General features: G+C 38.3%; 1 protein-coding gene across 8 annotated transcripts in view; it reads right to left on the bottom strand.

Moving 5' to 3' along the window:
• The window catches only part of LRRC4C (leucine rich repeat containing 4C), a 484,719-nt gene that overhangs the window by 444,732 nt on the left and 19,643 nt on the right, over positions 1–20,344 (bottom strand). For 2 of the 8 annotated variants that reach the window (XM_074543190.1, XM_074543193.1), the window contains exon 1: positions 19,851–20,105. The exons of 5 other annotated variants lie outside the window; for them this stretch is intronic. The gene's annotated coding sequence lies outside the window, so the exon portion shown is untranslated. One more of the 8 variants, XM_074543191.1, reaches the window with a different exon arrangement.

The following is a 20,344-nucleotide window of genomic DNA, read 5'->3' as shown; positions in this document are numbered from 1 at the left end:
CATCCTTAAAACCCTAATAACAGCTAGATATCCTTCTAACACAAACCTGCCAGTATGCTGTAAGCGATCCAAAATTGGGATCCTCTTGTAAGTTTCCCTGAATTTACTACAAGGCAGCTTCTGCTGGTTTGAGGCCCTTACAGTTCAGGGATTGCTAGCCATTCACCATGTTTCCCAGAACAGTTTCCATAAGCACTCCCATATTCACACCAACCGTACAACACAGGAAAAAAATAGAATATACTGTTCCACAGATGAAGAGGAGTGAGTGTGGTAAAGAGCTGCTATTGCAATTCATGATATTGAAAATGCTTACAGTTTTAAATCCTTAAAGTTTTAACAGTGAATGGCAGGACACAGAGTAGTGTGTTTTGTACTGCAAGCATTTAGTTTATTCAGATGCCGAGGAATGTTGACCCACTCTCACTCCCCACGTCACAAGACAGTGAGTTTGCTGCTGACGTGTGGCTAGAATGGAGATTACCACAGCAGCATTCCAGTTGTTTCCTCTGCCTTCAGCACTCCAGAAAGGAACTTATATGAATTTACATTGATTAGGCCAAAAGACTTGCTTGGACAGACTTTCTTCAGCTGCCAAGCATGGATGAGTATAAATATTTAAGAGGGCAGAAAAGCATATCAAAACCTAGTGGAGCTGCAAGAGAAGCTTAAACAATGATATTTACAATCCATTAACATAGGTTGTGCTGTCTTTCTCAACTCACTAGTTGAGAAAGCTGCAAGAGCTGGTATCATTTCACTGGGGTGCATCAAAAACATCAGAGAAAGTTATTATTACATAAGCATGCACATCCTTACTGGAAGGTTTAAAATATGTGCAAGTAGAGACATGTCCCCAAGGCATTTCATTTTGTTTCAGTAGAGTTGAAAATGGTGTTGCAAATATACTTACGTTCTTTATATAAAGATCCACCAGCTGGTGTTGAATGTTATACAAAAGCTGTAGGTAACAAGAGCTGTGCTTGAGAAGATTTTTGTTATTTTATGGTGTCCTGAATACCTTGCTAAGGAACACACAGTGAGAATTCTGATTTTCCTCTGGAAATTTCCCAGACTTGGCAAAATATTTAAAGAGGAACAAACAGGTTTCACCCATGCTCTAAATATAAACAAGTTCAAAAAGAAAGTCTGAATATATTTAGGGCACACAAGTATTGAAGATTCCAAGTAAATATTTTTAAAATCATACATAGGAACTATATGAGAAACTTTAAGGTAAAAGGATCAAGTAATTCATAAATTTTAATTTGACCATATACTATCTAAATTAAAAGGGAATATCAGAGATGATAAACAGGCCTTTCTAGTAATTGTAAGGAGCAAGCAAACCGATTCAAATCAAATTAATTTTTTCTCAATATGAGATGAAACCTAGTTAAACCTTTAAAAATTTTAAGAACCTCCAGTGTTTCTAAGGGTTTAAAAACATCAGGTTGTTTCATATAAAAAAAGAGCACTCATGTATGTTTGAGACCACTGGACCAACATCTTCACAACAGTCTTAAGTATATTTGCATTCCAGTTTAAAACATACAGCAAACATGATAATGTGCTGCTGTTGAACAACCCTTTTAATACAGAAAAGTTTTGGCTGGCTTTGTAAATAGTTTGTGTATAATAGTAAATACTTTAAAACAACAAAACTGTTCACATCATCCAATTTCAGTGTTCCCTCACTCCTATCAGTATAATAAATTTTGGTATCACAATAACACCACATTGCTCAACCCTGAAGAATTTTGGGAAACAGGCCTTGCATGAAAAATACTTTACACAGTATGTTACACTAACTTCACCAGCTCCAGCTTAGCTTGCAAAAAATTATGGAGAATAGAATACAGTACTGTGGCTGTTGAAGTCAAAGTATTCTTAAAAAAAATTATTCCATTTCATTTCCTCACCCTAAATGTTTTTGATTCTCCAGCAGTGTCACTTCTATGGGATTACCACAGAGATGAAGAGTAGCTGCTTCCTTAACATTCCTAGCTCAGCTGGTTTCATGACTTTTTTGGATGCTGATACCCTGACAAAATACAACAACCACCAGAGATTATCCACCTGAAAATTATAACTAAACTCTGCTCCCATTTTCATTCAAAACTCAGCTCTTATTTTCACTCAAATATTAGAAGCAGATGGGCTTGGGGGATTATTCTCCCCATTGATCAAAGCATTAGAAAGGATACCAGAAAAAAATGCCTCTCAAAATCACCTAAGTAAGCTAGGCTGATATTAAGGTTCTCTGCTATGGTTTAATAGCACTGTATCAACAATAAAAATATTCTAAACACATATTTGGAGTGGGAAATCAATTGCCAGGATTTTTCCTTAAAACTTGTAGCCACATACCTAATTAAGAAGGAAGTATTCAATTAAAATTACACAAAAGAGACACAGAAAAATAACAGATGAAGTGTTGTGGGACAAAAGGAATCATGAATGGCAATTCAGCAATGAGGAATTAACAGTAAAAATAAAATACAAATGAAAATCAGATCTTTACCACTTAAAAAAATTGTATATCCAAAGTATTACACAGCTTTGAGCAAAACACCTTCCATCAACACATTACAAAACCAGATATATAGTCATGATTAGGTCAAGCACTCGAGTCAGACAGAGACATTATTAAGATATTCTGTTCAGATCTAACTCACCCCTAGTGATCATTGTGGTTTTTGCTACAGCAGTCAGCAACCCATGGCTTTTGTGCCAAAAGCTAAGGGTGTGCTGGCAAATAGTTCTGCAAAGCTGAGGAGCTACAGCCCAGCAGGAGCAACTCAGCACTCAAGTGGTGCACGTGCCAACAATGCACTTCTGACTGTCCCCAGTCTGAGTCCAGCAGCCGAGCACTAATTCCGTGCAGGAACACTGGAGATGACCTTGCCTCAAACAGGCTCATCTAAAAGTCAGGTTTTGTGCTCCATGACCAACTTATGAGATAAGCCAAAGCAAGGCAAGCACAAACACTGGGGCATCAATACCAAAACCACAGTCCTGATGTAAATCAGCTCACCAGTGTAAACCTATACCTTGCAGAAAACATGAGTGCAGCTTCTGACTGATGTCTGGCCAGTTTATGTAGGGCTAGAAGTCAGAGCATCACAAAAGGGATGCTTTCCAGAGCAAACGACTTCCATATGCAAGTTACTGGCAGTATCTCAGATTCCTCATCCACCGGAATATCAAATTATACAGGTATGGCCTGCTTCAGGAATGAACTACTAAATAAATCTGACTTAGCAGTGTTAATACATGTAGTGACCACCTCCACTGTGCAACTCCCTTTAAAAGCTTAGTTTTCGCTGTCCCAGCCCCACTCCCCACCCCCCCCGGCAAAAAAAATTCTCAGCAAATCAACAACAGTATGACCAGGAAACATTTATTATGTAAATATTTTTTCACCATAAAGCTACATCCAAACTTTCTATTCTGGACTTCTTAATTACAGACCTTAAACTCCATTATTCCATTCTCCAGAAGACGTCTGTACTACTCAGTCCTATGGCTCATCGGTGGATGTCACAGATTACACTCAAGTTTTTCATTGGTCACATCTCACAGAAGATGGAATTTTACATTTATACAGTGCTGACCTTCAGAGTTACTACAGCCACCAACACCACTTTTGATTTTATAGCCACAAAGCCCCATCCTCTCCCCTTCCTCATGCTTCCTCTGCTGCTTCTTATTTTTTACCATTTACAAGGCAGTATCTATCCATGTGCCAACAAGGCTGTTGAAATTCAAAATATAATGGAAGAGGATCAATGAAAGGCTATTCAAAATCATCCAAAAAGAAGGAATATTCTTAACATTTCTGTTACTGTCTTCAAGGAATCAAATGAAAAGTTATCTGGGTCAAACAAAAATAATATACTGAAGAGGCAAAACAAAAGCTGGAGAAGTATATGAGCAATAACTTAGGTAACTGAATCTGAATTTGTTTGCTCTGATTGCCTAGAACCTCATGCTATTTATGGAAATCAGGAACAAAGCAGTTGCGATGAAATGACTACAATAATGCCTGGCAATAATGATATTAAATCCATGTTGTTCTAATTATTCACAGTGTGCAATTTGGTTCTGTCCTCAGTCTTGCTGTCTAAAAGCAGCTGGGCTTCTCTTCTTCCAGCAGCGTAGAGCATGAAGACAGAAGTCCCCTTTCATTTCTCTTTGTCATTCACTAGGTCACTGAACAGGAGGGTACCTTTGGGCACAATGGGAGAAGTCACAAGGCAAATACTTTTCCTCTCTGAGCCTAAAAAACTATTTTGATGCATTACCTGTAGCATTGTGCCGCAATGAGCATTCAGTAACGGACAGGAAAAGCTCAGCAAGAAAACAAGACAGCTTAACTAGTGATTGGAGAAGACTGAAGTCACCAAGGGAAGCAAACTGACATGTTAAGGATTTAATAAAATATTCTATGACAGAGCACTCTTACAGATTCAAACAAAACACAAAAAACCCTTACAGAATGTCAGGATGCCTGTCTCTAATCACTCCCAAGTTTTGGGCAAAGCTTCCCCTCTCAGAAACATATAAATGGTTATACAATTTGTAGTTAGATTTCTTGTACATAATATGTTATACTTCCATCAATACTTGAGTTTTTCTTCAGTTTGAATTTACTTGTACATCTATGCAGTCATTTTAATTTTAAAAATTCTATTAACTAGTACCTTTGATTTCTCTTGCCATCTATATTCAATGAATACACATGGTGACCAACTGAATGACTAAAACAGAGACATGCAGACAGAGGAAGGAAGGTTGTGTGCTTACCCTAAGAAACAAAGCTTAAAAAAAAAAAATCAGAGTTAATTCTCTTTTACCAAGTTCATTGAGAAAAAGTTGGAGCATATTTTTTAAGTTCTAAGTGGCAGACAAGGTCCAAGTAACCGTGAGGAGACAACAAAGCAATAAATTCCATCTTCCATTCTCCTCATAAAGCAAGACAACATGAGGCAGGGTCAGAGAAGACATGGACCCAGAATCCACATAAAAGAAACAAATGTTTGAGCAATTGTAATGAAAATAGAAATAGAACTCCAAAAAGGATACAGGAAGGAGAAAAAAATATCAGGGGAGGTGACAAAAAAAAACTTCCAATGGAAATGGATACTCAAAAATGGAAATGGTTGGCTCAAAAATTCCATGTTGTACTGAACATGTTCTTGATGCTGCAAGAAATGACTTTGACAAAAAACCCTCTATGGAGCTCCAATTAGCTATATTATAAATAAAAAGCAATTTGATAAGAACAGTAAGGAAGGCTACAGGTCCATAAAGAGAACTCCTAACTTCAACATATGGTGACATATAAAAGCATAAATGGCCTCCCCCCATTCTATAAGTAGGCTTCATTTATTTTTACATTACAACTTCTCTCTAAAAATGTACACAGCACTTTCCAATTCACACATTAGTTTGTATTACTTGCCCTCTTCGCAAAAACAAAAAAAAAACCAAAAATAAAAACCACAAAAACACTATAGAAACTTGAAAAATAGAGGGAATTAGAGGTACTGAACTGAGCACCTCTATCTGGACTTGCATGTTTTCTGACTTCCAGTAATTTAATTCTGAGGCTAACTCCTCCATTAATACAAATATTTGTTATAAATGCATTTTTTATGAGCTTCAGTATATATACCCTACATCTGCTGTCAATAAATCCATGGCTTATTACATAACTCCACAATTTTATTTGGTTCTGACAGAAGAATATTGGGGCTGAATACTTTCCCTAAACTAGAAAGTGTTAAGGAACAGACCTTCAATATATTAGGCATTATCCTGAGCAAGTAAATACAAAATATGAAGGATGTATACAGCCTTTCATGCTGCCCAACCTAACAGTTTGTTCAAGATTATAGCACCTCTTGCAACAGTAAGGATTTATTTCTATTTCACTTTGATACAATTATTTAACTGGTTTGAGCATACTGAAAGGATTGCCTTCAGCTTCCATGCAGAGACCCACACAGGTGCTTAACTTCTTAGGCACTTGAAAAAAAGCAGTCAGTTTTTAATTTCTATAAAGCAGTGATAGCATTTCAAGAGACAAAATAGTAAACGTATCCTCCTCCTATAAGAGTGATATGTTTAGGAAGTAATTGCATCTCCCTGCTGACTAGCTGTGAACCTTTCTTGCAAACTAACTTCAAGCATTACTCTAACAAAAACATCTAGGAATCAAGGCCATAAATCAATTTGGTAGCCTACAAATCCAGTCTCATCCATTGTTTTGTACATTGATCAGTTTCAGATTAGAGATGGTGCTTTAGGAAAAGTATTGCAGATGAGGTGTCTTAGCAGCACACAAAAACATCCATCAAACCTCACACCATCAAGTTTAAATTTCTAGCATCTGAGCTTTATAAGCCTAATGTTTTAATCAAACAAATTGAACAAGACTTGGAAGAATAACTGATGTCACTTCTCAGGCTGAATCCGTCTTTCCTGAACAGCAACTGAAACAGAAGTTGCCTGTGAGGGAGGTACCATTTAAGCATCCAGCACTAATATCTGTGGATATCATCTATAACAGCACTTTGTACTCATGGGAAATGTCAACTTCAGATGGCTATTGGAAATACAAAATAGCAGAGAGGAAGCAACCCAGAAGGTTCCCAGAGGATGCAGAAGACAAGTTCCTAACACAACTGATAAGTGAGCCTTCCAGAGGAGATGCCCTGCAAGATCTGTTAAAGGACACTGGTAGACAGAATCCCTTGGGAGTCAGTCCTGAAAGGAAAAGGAGCCCAGGAAAGCTGGATGTGCTTAAAAAATAATAATTTAATGTTCAGGAGCAGTCTGTGGCTAGGTGTAGAAAGACAAGTTGACGGGGAAGAAGACCAGCTTGGTTAAAAAGAGAATTTAAGACTAGATATTAGGGAAAAAAAAGAAACCATCACCTCTGGAAGGAAGGTCAGGTGGCTTGGTAGAAGGATGTCATAAGATCACTTCAAATTGCAAGTTCTGCAAAGTGTCACCCACATCAGGTAGGTGCAGACATCCCCCATCACATGCAACATCACAGGATCCCCAATTAAAGAGTGTAATTGGGAGTCTCAACTCTGAATGGGCAGGAAAGCTACTTTTCAGAGCCTGCTGGGTGTGCATCATCATCCTGACAAAAATATTGCAAAGAGATTCCACTAAGAATTTTTCTGGCTATGGTCAAGGAGCAATTAAAATTTAATCCTATTCCCATGGATATACTTATACTTTTCTCTCAGGTAAGATACCAGGGTAATGCAAGGTAGCAGAATAAGCCCACAAGAGTTCTGACTTGATAATGGCTATTCCCTAACATGAATCTGCCAACTAAGTGATCATGAACATAGCTAAAGAGATTCACGCTGGTTTTCATCAAAGTTGATGCTTTCAATAAAGCATGCCAGATAAATGGTTGTCCTGTAAGTTAAAAATTATGACTTTAGAGATCATCTCACCACTGGGTTCAGAGTTAAAGCAATTATGATTTAGAAAAAGCACTTACAAAGAACACACCATTGCATATGTGCCAGTGAATTTGGTGTCCCAGTTCCAAGAAGGTTAAAGAAACATTTGTGAAAAGCTCCAATAACTACTGTCCTCTGTGATCATTTCTTCTGAAGTTCTAACAATGCCTTCATATAAGTAATTTATGGACTGTAAACAAAAATAATGTATTAAGCATAAATACTATTTGCCCTCACCTGTGTTAATAGCTATGCTATTTTTTATTCATAAAATCATATGCAGAATATATGCATCTGTAACTACAATGAGCAAATAATATTCTAAAGTCTTTAGTGACTGTACATATCACCATTTTCACAATGATTAACACACATTGTTTGCTTATTGGCCGACATGGCAAGTAGGTTTCAGAAAATCATGTAATTGTGAGTCCAGAGAAAAGATCTAGATATAGGTAAAATGATGTCAAAAGTTGATAGGATTTACAGGCAGTTCTCTTTATAAATCATTCAGTGGAAAGAGCATGTTTTTCTATCCTATTTAGGTCCAATAACAAAAAAATTGGGATAATCATGCACCTGTGGACAAATGTTTTTATTAATAATAAGTTATCTAGATAACTTCACCAAGACTTTTAAAGCATAAAAGCACAAGGAATTATCATCTTCATGGGAAAAACAAAAATAAATCAAATTTCATGTCACCTAACTGGGGCAGGGGAACAACAGTGAAACTATTAGCACCCAAATATACACTAGAAAGTTTAAGTAATTATTTTTCTCTAGCTATTGCCCATGATGTTCAAGTCTGATAAGGGGTATTCTGTAATCACACATTCAGCAGGACAATTAATTGGAAACACTAATTTGCTAGAGCACAACAGTTAACACTGAGTGTTATGAACATGTCTAATTGTGCTAAACACCATCATAAATACTTCAGTCAACTAAAATATATTTTTACAATTAGGATGTGTCATACGTTATATTGTGTTCATAACCAGAAACATTTTAATGTATGCTTATGAACTATTGAGTTATGCAAATGTGCACCAATAATAAACAGCATACCTTGCTTGCTTTTCTAGTGCTTTTTGCATTTTAGAGCTGCATTTTTCTAAGCATGTTATTAGGGTTCCATCTTATTCTATCAGACCTCTTTTAGAATTCTGATACATTATGTTCTTTCTGAATTTCCTCATCCTGCCCAGATGTGAATTAAAAAAGTTGAAAATATCTTCTAAATAGTCAGAGGCAATAAAAAAACTTGACAATTATTGCAGAAAAATTAATATAACAGGAAATAATTAAAAATGTTATAGGAACTTTGCAGAGAATTCCTTTCTCTCTATGGCAGTTTTGTTTTGCACTACATGTTGGTTTTTTTTTCACAGCTTAGGATTTTTCTTTGGTTGGAGTGTATGTGTGAGTACTATTTCCATAGCACTGAAGTACAGACTGGTAAAATTCATGTATAAAAGCAGCAAAAATACACTGCCATTCTTTGTCACGGGTGCGTTATTTGACCAAAAAAAATATACAACACCCATGAGTGTCAAGAAGCAACGCCTGAAAACAAATTGTGATTTGCCCTTATAATGCTTGACATACAAATATCAATACATTCTAAATAAAAGAAAATTTTAACTTCACAAAGTATTTCAGATTAATCCAACCCTTCGCATATCCCTACTAAGATTATCACATCATCTTTGTAATACTTCTTTGGGAAAGGAATACTCTCCCATGAGCTGAGAAAAAATATTGGAGGAGTAGGGAGAATCAAAGTTATCAGTTATTCTAATGAAAGCAACAGTCTTCTGGAAAATGTAATCCATTCTAATGACTTTTTTCTAAAACTGTCTAGTGCTTTTCCTCTACGTAATTTGTGCCAAGGAAAAACCAAGGAAGATTAAAACCTGTTCCTACCTAAAGATCTACTGTCCTGTTTAACGGTCTTAACAGAGAAGTCTAGAATATTTTTTCTGTCCCAGGACTGAACTAGTTAAATCAGTCTCAGAGAGCCTTTCCAGGACAACCTGTAGATATACCAGGTGAATTCAGAGGCTTGAGCTACTATTGCTTTTGCAGATCAGGTTCTGCAAAAAGAGAGAAGTGTTCAAGATTCAGTTTTCAACATTTGCAGGACAACTTTAACTTTTTTTCAAAGAGAAAGGAGGGGAAAAAAAATCTCAAAGACAAATGAGAATATTTTATCTAAAAAATGCCAAGGATACAAGAGCTTGTAAGAATATGTAACAGCCACAGTGCCCATAAGCAAAACAAACCCTGCCACTGGCAAAACAAGAAACCAACAAAACCTGCAACACATGAAAATTCCCCCTATATTCACTATCTGGCTAAAGGCTTACTGCTAACATTGGAAAGAAAATAAATAAGTGTTCTCACACTTCATATTCAGGAAAGTGTTAACAGATTTTAACTGCTGACAAAGTCAAATACAGTAATGTCAACACCTATAATACACACAAGTAAAACTCAGTTACTCTGCCCCCTGAAGACCACAGTCCTTAGCAAACAGCCAGTACACACTCCTGTTGTGTGCTAAACTCATTATAGAGAATAATGGAGCGCATTATTTCTTAAATTCTGTTGCCTCAGGCCACTCATATCATAAACCATAGGAGTTGTGTCACCAATGCCTGAAACAGAAATGAAATCATAATTTATGCATATTTTAAGACACAGGAGCCCCTCTTTTCACTTTACAATCTTTTAAAGACCCCTGAAGTTCTAAGATAGTCTATTGCATTCAGTAGTTCTGTGGTTTCTTTAGTATTGTATGTACAAGGCCATCCCTTTAAGGGTCATGGCACAACAGTTAAAGAGATCTAGATGAGGCAAATAATACTAGACAAAAATTGTATATGTAATGTAAGCAATCATCACCCTAACCACTGATGTCTAAGACATGACCTCACCTGATCCAAGAGCAACAAAGACTCTTTAGATTAAAGCACGGATAGGCTGCAGATCTGAAGGTGCCTTCCTTTAGGAGAGGTATCTTCCTACATGCGATGGTCAGCACCTGGCACATACTTAAAAGCACAGAAATTGATATGGCACAGCTTTCTTATAGCCCTATACTCAAAATAAACAAAAATTAATTTTCTCTAGTTCTCCAGTTTCAAAAAAAATTTACTTAGTCTCATTTATTCTGTTTGAGATGAGCAGTGAGAGATACAAGATATTTCTTTCCTACCCCATTTTCTCTATTTTCTTTTTATTGTTCTCAGGAAAACATTCAGAGAGACAACTTGAGATTCTTAAACTATTTATGCATCAAGAGCAAATAAAATTAATTTTTCCACAAGTGCTGCTTGAAAAGATGGTTTTTTCCGCTCTCCTCATTAAATAAACACGTTATCCCTACTTGAAAAATCAATAAATCCAGATGACCACAATCTTTATTATTTAACTCCTCTTCATTTAGTAATAACTGAAGAACTCTTACAAGTCCAGAATTCTTGTTATCTTTATTCTTCCCTATTTAAAACGTTCATCACAGTCCCCCACAAAAGTCTTGCTGATATACTCCTTCAGTCAATGGAAACTTTTCCACTAAGACCACAAAGAAATGAAGCGTTTCTTATTTCTTTCTACTGTTTTCTTCCTAGCCCTGCCCCCTCTGTTCTTCTCCAAAATGAAAAAAGCTAAAAAAACCCAACAAAACAAAAAACCAAAAATACTTTACATATGCTCTGCTAAACAGCAACATATGTTTCTAGTATGTTCTCAACCCTTTCTTATTAAAAAGCTATTGTTAAGTGTAATTTTTAATCATTTTAACCATAACTGTTCACTAAGCAGATATTTTCAGTAATCCAGTAACAAAGACAAGTGTATGATTGAAAAGCAGAATTCAACTTAGGACCCATCAGTGGGGTTTGAGCATTTCAAACTGCTTTCCCGAGTTTGTTACCTTGCACTTCACTGTACTGAATTAGCTTTATAACAACTTCACAAGCTCTTTAAAAGCCACTTTGAACTTATAAAAAAGACTCAAATAGAACAATTTCTCCGTCCATCAGATCTTTGCCAATACGGATGCCTTTTGTCACCCTATGTCCTTCCATCCATATTCATCATTCAGAATATTGCAATGAAATAACAAGAGTTTGGATTTGCTTTCTTGAGTTTTCTAAGTTCTTACTGAAAATTAAAGCCTTCGGGGTTTTTTGGTTTTGGTTATTTTCTTTTTTTTTATTTTCCAATATTCAGAAGTGAGAGCAATAATTATACACCCATATGTATCAATATAACCATGTCAGCTTGTTGATCTAGGGGTATGATTCTCCCCATAGGGTACAAGAGGTCTCAGGTTCAAATCCTGGATGAGACCAAGTTTAGAGCCTGTCAGCCTGACTTCAATGCCAGAAAAAGTCACAGAGGAGATCATCTGACGTGCAGCACAGCTAGGGAATAAGGCCCAGACAGCATGAGATTGGGAAAGACAGATCTTGCATCACTGACTTGATCTCCTATGACAATGCAACCCATTTCCCTATGAGGAAAAGGCTGTGGATAGTCTACCTGCACTTCAGTAAAGTGAAAGCTTCCCACATGACTCTCCTGGAGAAGCTGGCTTCTCATGGTGTAGTGGGGTGTACTTTCCACTGGGTAAAAACTGGCTGGATGGCTGAGCCCAGAGCATGGTGGTGAATGACCTTAAATTCAGCTGGTGGCTGGTCACAGGTGCAGTTACCTGGGGCTCAGTACTGGGACCAGTCCTGCTTAATATCAATGATGTGGGCAAAGGGATTGCAGCACAACTTCTGTCAAGTTCACAGACAACACCAAGCTGGGTGGGAGTGCTGATCTCCTGAAGAGCAGGAAGGGTCTCCAGAGCAATCTGGACAGGCCAGATTGTTGGGCTAAAGCAAGGGTATGAGGTTCAAAAAGGCAGAGTGTTGGGTCACAACAACTCCATGCAGCACAACAGGCTGGGGAAGAGTGGCTGGGAAACTGCTCAGAAGAAAAGGACCTGGGGGTCCTGATCCAGAACCAGCTGAACACAAGCCAGCATTTGGCCAGGTGGCCAAGAAGGCAAATGGCATCCTGGCCAACAATAATATGGTCAGCAGGACCAGAGCAGGGATTGTCCTACTGTACTCTGCATGGGTGAGGCTGCCTCTCAAGTGCTGTGTCCAGTTTTGGGCCCCTCATGACAAGAAGGACATTGAGGTGTTGAAGCACATCCAGAGAAGGGCAACAGAGGTGGTGAAGGGTCTGCAGAACAATTCCTGTGAGAAATGCATGAGAGAGCTAAGGGTGTTTAGCCTGCAGAAAAGGAGGTTCAGGGTAAAGTTTAGCACTTCTACAACTGCCTAAAAGCAATGTACAGCCAGGTGTGGCTCTCTTTCTTCCAGGTAACAAGTGACAAGAGGAGAGGAAATGGCCTTGAGCTGTGCCAGTGGAGGTTCCAATGAAATATTAAGAAAAATTTATTCACTGAGGGTTATCAAATACCAGAACAGGCTGGCCAAGGAAGCAGTTGAGTCACGATCCCTGGAAACATTCAAAGAGAACATGTGGCTGAGGCACTTGATGACATCATTAAGTGGTGAACACAGTGGTGCTGGGTTAATGGTTGAACTCAATGACCTTCAACTTTTCAAAACCTAACTATGCTAGGACTTCAGTAACATGCCTCATTATATTACATAATTCAGAGACAAGATTCTGCCAGCTGCTTTTTCTTGGTTTATGGAAAATTCAATCACAAACATTCCATTAGTTCTGATCAACATACCTTCCATATGCAAGTAGTTTACTTCCCCTAATAAGCCTTTGTAGAAAACAGTGTAAAAAAATTTAGTCCAAAATATAACACTCAATTCTGTTTTCATTAGTGTATTGATTCTGATAGAAACATTATAATGGGCTTGCTAAAATATTTTCATAATACAAACCATAACAGTTGATTTGGATCTGGTTCAATTAATACAATACCTTCCTCACATCCCCTAAAACTTTAGAAAAGGCGTTGGTGGTCAACAAATGCATCAGCGTTCTCTGAACACTAAAGAAACTGCTTTGTTCTTCTGTTCTACAATAGGAGACTTGTAAAAACTTTACTGACCTTAAGCACACAAATTCAGTTCTACACAGAAGTCACATTTAATATTTAGAAATGGGACAAAATAGCAACAAAACAACAGATTAAGAAACAAAACAACCAGTTAGAACTCTGAAATCCTTACAAAGATAAGAACAGAACAGCCTGAAATTTTCTATAGCATCTTTGTCCAATACTCCCTACAAATTTTCAGCATACTGAAGGAATAGGCACCAGTCTGATAAATCAACACCTTTCTTACATCCAGTTAGTGTATATAATGTCATGAACTCATGCTATTTTGAGTTTTGTGTAGCTTTAACTTGATTGAAACTCCTGTGCACTTCAACTTTTCAATGTAATGAAACAAAATCCTGTGGAGTGAGCCAGCATCAAATGTACCTTAAGCTCACTTAGGTCTTGATCAGAAGACAGCCCTGCAAACACATGCTCATACATACACACATTTATAATACTGAAGTGGATTTAAATTTACCATATACAAAAGTAAATTTCAGTGTCAAAAGGGAAACTGCAGAATTTAATCCCTTAATATTATTCTTGTGATGCCTAGAATCAGGAAAAGAAAATTTCAATTTGTACTCTGACCTCCTGCAATTCAAGACAAAATTACATTTGAGCAGTGTTAGATAAACTTTGGTAGGCAATTCTGATTGTTGAGAAAAGGAAAACACAAAGGTACAGCCATGTCAACAAGAGGCCACTGGTGAGATTTGTGGCACAATGTTCAGGTTTGGGTCCTTATTTTGCCTAATTGAGGCCAGCAGCTTTTGCCTGCTAAATTATCTTGCAGGAATCAAAACTGGAACCTGCATCCCAAGCTCCCACAGCAATACCCTAATCCCACATGGATGGGGAAAAAAGTCAAACACATTTCATTATTTTGCTTTTATTGTAAATTGCCGTTTCTTAAATTTTTTTGTTGGTCAGCTCTATGCAACACCAGCTTTCAGTTAGATACACAAAGACTTAGATTTGATTCTTTGTTAAGGTACTAACATTAATGTATGTAGGGAGGTAACACACTGCATATGGGGGTGTGCACTGGAAAAAGAATGTGAAAGCTATAGTACATTGTAAATGAAAAAAAAAATTGCCTTCAGGCCAACAAGCTATCCTTCAAAACAAAAAAACAGACAATTTATGCCTGCAGAGGTACTGCAAGGCTCATATTTTAGCAGACAAAATTTCTCATAATAATATAGCTGAAGCCCAACAGGAAGTATCTATTAATCCTTTGTACACTCCGGTATTGTTTATTCAGCCAAAAAAGTGGCATAAAACATTAATGCCATTTTCTCACTCAAGGTTTTTTCACTTGAGTAATTGAGGAGCTCTACTGATCAGATTGAGCATTGAAAGACTGGGAGAACAGATGGCAGACATGCAGTGAATAATTTTTGCATCAAGCAAACCTTCACTCTTTGATACAATCTATGCAGAAGAAACATGCTTTTTTTAAAGCATCCCACTGGGCAGGTAAGAGTGAAGGATCAGAGTCAATTAAACAAATGTGCTTTCTATTGGCATCCAAAAAGTTATGTCTACTCCATCACCAGCCATAAAGGCTGAGCTAAGTGTGTATTGCTGAATACAGAAGGCCCATTTCCATCTCTGAACTGGGTCAGACTAACACAGGTGAACAGCAGCTGGAGGAAATGCACCACAGTACACTATCTTCAAAAAAATCCTCATTTCCATGTGTTGATATCCTTAGAGGTGGAAAGGTTAAAGGAGGCCACACATTCTGCTCAAAAACAAGGCAAGTCTCTATTGCCAAATTTCAGAATGATGATTTTGCTCCAGTTCTTTACATAACTGAAGGTCTGCAAAATGCTACAGGATTAATATGAATCTCAGAAGTATTGTGTTTACATCAGCCTTCCTGAACTGTAAGAAATTACTTCAGTACTGAAGCTTAAGACTAAAAAGATTGTGCAAGATGACTATTGCTAATACTCTTCCAAATTCTAACAATATTGTTAATATTGTTAATCCTCTTCCAAAATTTATCATTATGTCTTTCTCCAAAACATCATTAAGACTTCTGTGGCATCAGTACTGCCCCTTTTAGCTGAAGAATAAACATTTAGAACAAGTTTTTCTCTGGCATGAAGGGTCATCTCCTTTCCTATCTGTAGCTGGTGGGGAGAAAAGGACTGATAAAATCTTGTCACTGTATTTGCCTCAGTTTAATGCTTTTGGAAGGGTTTAGAAAAAGCTAACCATTCACAAATGTCTTATCTTGCTGATATTTCAACAGCATTTCCATAAAACAAAACCCTTGGAGCTCTTTAACTTGCTTTCAAACTCTGTAAATGCCATGGGACCTTTCTACAAGGACACTGCTGTGACACAGCCTGTAGGAAACTGTTCAGCAGTTTGAATCCAGATTTGTCTCCATCATAAGATGTGAAGGTGGTTGTGAATTTTAGAAGCAACCAAGTGAACCATTCTTGAATACTTCCCAATTTTCAGCCACACTGCAGTAGGGTTATAGGAAGCAGTGCACTGACAGCACAATCCATAATAAAGGTAACTCTAGATTTAAAAGCAACTACTGGCTGAACACATTCTCTCTGCCACATGCTAAACTGTTGACAGTTGTTCCAAGAATTTAACTCTGGAAACCATATTCTTGAAGTGAGAAGAAATAGATGTGTTGACTATAGCTCTCCATGACTAGAAAGCAATTTTCTTTCCTAAGGTAAGAAATTCACTTCATAATCACTCTCTTCTATGGAGTGTCTGGTTGTTACAGTAATACCCTGTGACTGGATGGAGTTTTTAAAAATAAACACACACATATAAATCCTCTAAGTCCTAGCAGTTTTGCCGTTTCAAAAATAATAACCCAAATCCCCCCATAAAACCACATATACATATTTCTAAAATTTAAAATCAGTTAGGTCTTTTATTCACCATGCAACAGGAATACAGTATTTTTCAAAAAATCCATTTTACATCAGTTTTACTTTCACTTGATAGTTTTGGTTGTGAAATAATTAAGTATCATAATACTGTTTGTGTTTCTCAAGGGAAGCAGTTTAAGATTGTACCTAACCATTGAGAAGCAGCACCAGAAGAAAACAACAAGCAACCAGTCTCATTTCCTAGACATACGAATTTACTATGACAAAGCCAAAGAAATGTTTCAACGATTCTTAGAGATTTTTTTCTGCAAGACAAATGTCTCCAAACTGTTGCTGCAATAAAACATGGGAGGAAAACAACAACAAAAAAAATGTATAACAACTCAGACAAAATATACCAGACAGTGACAAATAACTGATTAATTTAAATTGGACAGTTCTGGTTGTTGGCAGAAAGCTGAAAACTTTTGTTTTTAAACACAGAACCAGTGGCAGCATGGTCTGAATACAAGTTTTAACTAACATAGGCTTCTAGGCAGTGTCAGTCAGCATTCAGGTTTGTTGCACTGCTCACTTGCCTTGACCTCCAATGTACTTATTTGATGTGCAAAAGAGGATCAAACAGAGCATTGCCAAAAGGGAAATTATAGTTGCCTGAGCTCTTAACCTATTGTAAGCACCTTTCTTTCCAAGCCAAGCTATGAATACATACACTGCACTTCTGCAGCACTGATAAAAGATTCCTGGTGCATCATGAAGATGAAAAATGATTCTCAGTCAAGGGGGAAATTGCCAGAAGTGTCAGAAGACATGTTGTAGTGATGCAAATAGTGACACAGACATTAATTTCAATAATTTGACAGTGAAACAGTGCATACCTGAGCTGTCTAATTCTTTACAATCTTCCTTTTTTCACAACAAGATCTGGTCATGTATGTTCTTCAAAAACTGTTATCTTTCCCTAAACTCATCCCCTCCCCCCCAAAAAGCACATAGATATTTCATTTCAGCAAGCAGATTTTCATTAATTATACTAAAAGGAGTGATGATCTGGAAAGGTCACACCAGTCTTTCAGCATGCCTTCTCCCCCAGCTAAGTACTTCTCAGCTACAATTGATTACCTTGTCTTCTAGGTTTGCATCATTCCATCAAGAGCAGCATGTGTGGCATCAATAGCATTACTGATACTGTGATGAACCTTATATGGCCTCTATTGCATGCTCGCAGTGCTAAACTCTAATAGAGGTTGGAGCCTTTACAGTGACACCCTGGAAAGGAAGACAGAGTACTGGGGAGATCTAGGACAATAGTGGGTATTCCCACGACTCAATGGTGTAGCATAACAGAGAGCACCCCTCAATGAGAGCTAATTGCTCTCTCACCATGTTTCTCTTGTTATGTGCTTTAAATCCTTGTTGATGAAAGTTATGTTACATTCATTAAAAAAAAAAAAAAACAACAAAACAAAACCAAAACTAAGTTACTAACATGTAATAGCCAAGAGAGCTTCTTGGAAGTATCCTTTACTCATCTGCCTTAAAAGAAAGGATTCCCACATGGAAGATATTTGCACAATGATCCGTAAAGAAAGCCACAAGTATGCTTTAGCATACATGCTTACCTCTTATTCAAGAATAGTCAGATCTTTCAAGCAGCTGTAGCTATCCCAACACATATTCTATGTGAACTAAGAGAGACTGGTTCTTGTATAGGCTATTTGGATGTTACTATCTGCAACAACAGCTCCCTACCTGATACCACACCAAAACCTCCCCATTGTATAGCTGCCCAAAACAGGAGCCCATTTGCCCATGAGTGCTTTCCATATCAAACCTGCAGTAAACAGCTGACTTTAGGGAGAAAAAGGGCTCATGGGTGTCTGCATACAGGAGACAGTCAAAGGTTCAGCTATCCCTCACTGCCAGGTTAGCAGGGGACACAGACAGATGGTCACCTTGTGCTGAGGCAGCTCAGAAAATCTTTTTCAAGTATGAATATAAATGGGCCTTGTCACTTTTCAAGTCTGAAGTATTCTACTGGCACCAGTTCAACTGCCTCTTAGTTAAGAGATTTTTGTACAACAAATAAATTTGCAGAAGTGCTAGGTCAAAAAAAAAAAAAAACCAAACCCAGTCAGCTTCTTCTGCCCCCATTTCTCTCATCATTACAATGCACTCTTGGAACTTTCAACTTCAGGGAAATGCAAATTCTTCAACAATGAATTATGCAAGAGGAACGAAATACATGTGGGGTATAGATATGACAGAAAAATCTTTTGCAGCACATACGGGGTGACAAGGTACAGAGACAGTGCTCTTCACTCTTCTGCAACTGAAGAGAGAATAGTTAAATTATACCTGTAGTGAGGTTTTATACACAGCCTTAAGCAACTCCACTTACAGCATCAACACTGCAGAAAGCGACACGTGACTTCTGAGCCCTTGGTTACAGGATGACAGAAAGCAACCTGGATGCATGGATACAAATCCCACTTAAGGTTACATTTGTCCTTTGCTACAGACCCTACCAGTCTGCTACGTCCTACTTCACACTAGGTGAAACAGGAACACTTGTACCCTGCCTGTTCAGAACACAACATAAGTCACTAATTGTCACTGGAGCCGTTTGTTTTTACCAGGCTTTTTACCACTGTCACACACACCACATTGCAAAACTGTTCTTTGCTCTGCATAAAGTCACAAGCAAGGGGTAAGAGGCTGTGGGTATTGAAACAGCAGAATAGATTTCAGACCAAAGTAATAATCAAACACCTACAGAACTGCACAATATTCCATAAAAACATCAGCATAAAATTAGAAGTAGCTAAGAGACAAGGTACCTCAGCTGCAAGGTGGAAAACCAGAGGAGAAGCAATACCTGGCAACATCCGATAGTACTGCTGGCATGAGAGATTCACATCCTAATCTACATCGTGAATATCACAGCACACACACAAGCTTTCACAAGCATTTTTCATAGAAGGTACACAGGTTGATAGTAACAAGTCAATTTTTACCCTGGGTCCCACTGAAACAATAAAAATTAGTATAAAAAGAATGCTCACAGGTTCTAACAGAGTATAGAGAAAAATTTTGTTTTGCAGTATCAAGAACTTGGCCTGTGGTAAAAGGAAAACAAGCAAGGCATACAAAGCAACTTATTTACTCCTACTGTTCTTCAGTTGCAGCAGCTCCCCCAGGATAAAGACACTGCAATACAGGAAAATACACTAGAAAATTGGAAGGACAGACAAGTCCTGGTGACAACTTATTGTATGTGTGACACAAAAGAGCAGCCATACGGCTAAGGAGGTAAATACAGCATGCCAAAAGAAAAGGAGGTCAGCAAGTGGTACCGAGCAAAAGCCGCCGGTTAGCGCTCACCGCGGTGCAGCTGCGGCGCCGGTCCCACTCTTTGCCGAGGATAAAGAGGGAAGAAGGAGCTGTTTGTTTCCCTGCCGTTACCACTAGGGACTCCAGAGCTCCTCTCCGGCTGCCGGCAGCATCCTGGAAGCCGACAGCCGGGAGCGGGCCCGCTGCCGAGGAGCGAGTGCCGCAGCGCCCGGGAGCGTGGCCGCGGGGCCGCCGCCTCGGCGGGAGCGGGGAGCGGCATCCCCGGGGCGGCCGGCAGCGCTCCGCTCCTGCGGGCGAGCGGCGAGGCAGGGAAGGGCTGTGCGCAGGGAATCGGCGCGATGGGGGCCGCTAAGGAACCTGCTCTTTGATCTCCTGTAGCTTCTCCGTGTCTTTTCGTTCAAAGAGCACCTTCTCAGAGGACTGATTGCTAGATCACGTCAGATGATGCAGCTTTAAATGTGTCTCTTAGAAAGGCGTGTAAAGAACTATAAATAGAGAACCTGACTCCTAAACCAGATATTTTT

The sequence above is a fragment of the Zonotrichia albicollis genome, chromosome 6, assembly GCF_047830755.1.
Source record: "Zonotrichia albicollis isolate bZonAlb1 chromosome 6, bZonAlb1.hap1, whole genome shotgun sequence".
Lineage (NCBI taxonomy): Eukaryota > Metazoa > Chordata > Aves > Passeriformes > Passerellidae > Zonotrichia > Zonotrichia albicollis.
The sequence above is the reverse complement of the archived record's forward strand: the minus strand, read 5'-3'. Positions and strand labels throughout refer to the sequence as shown.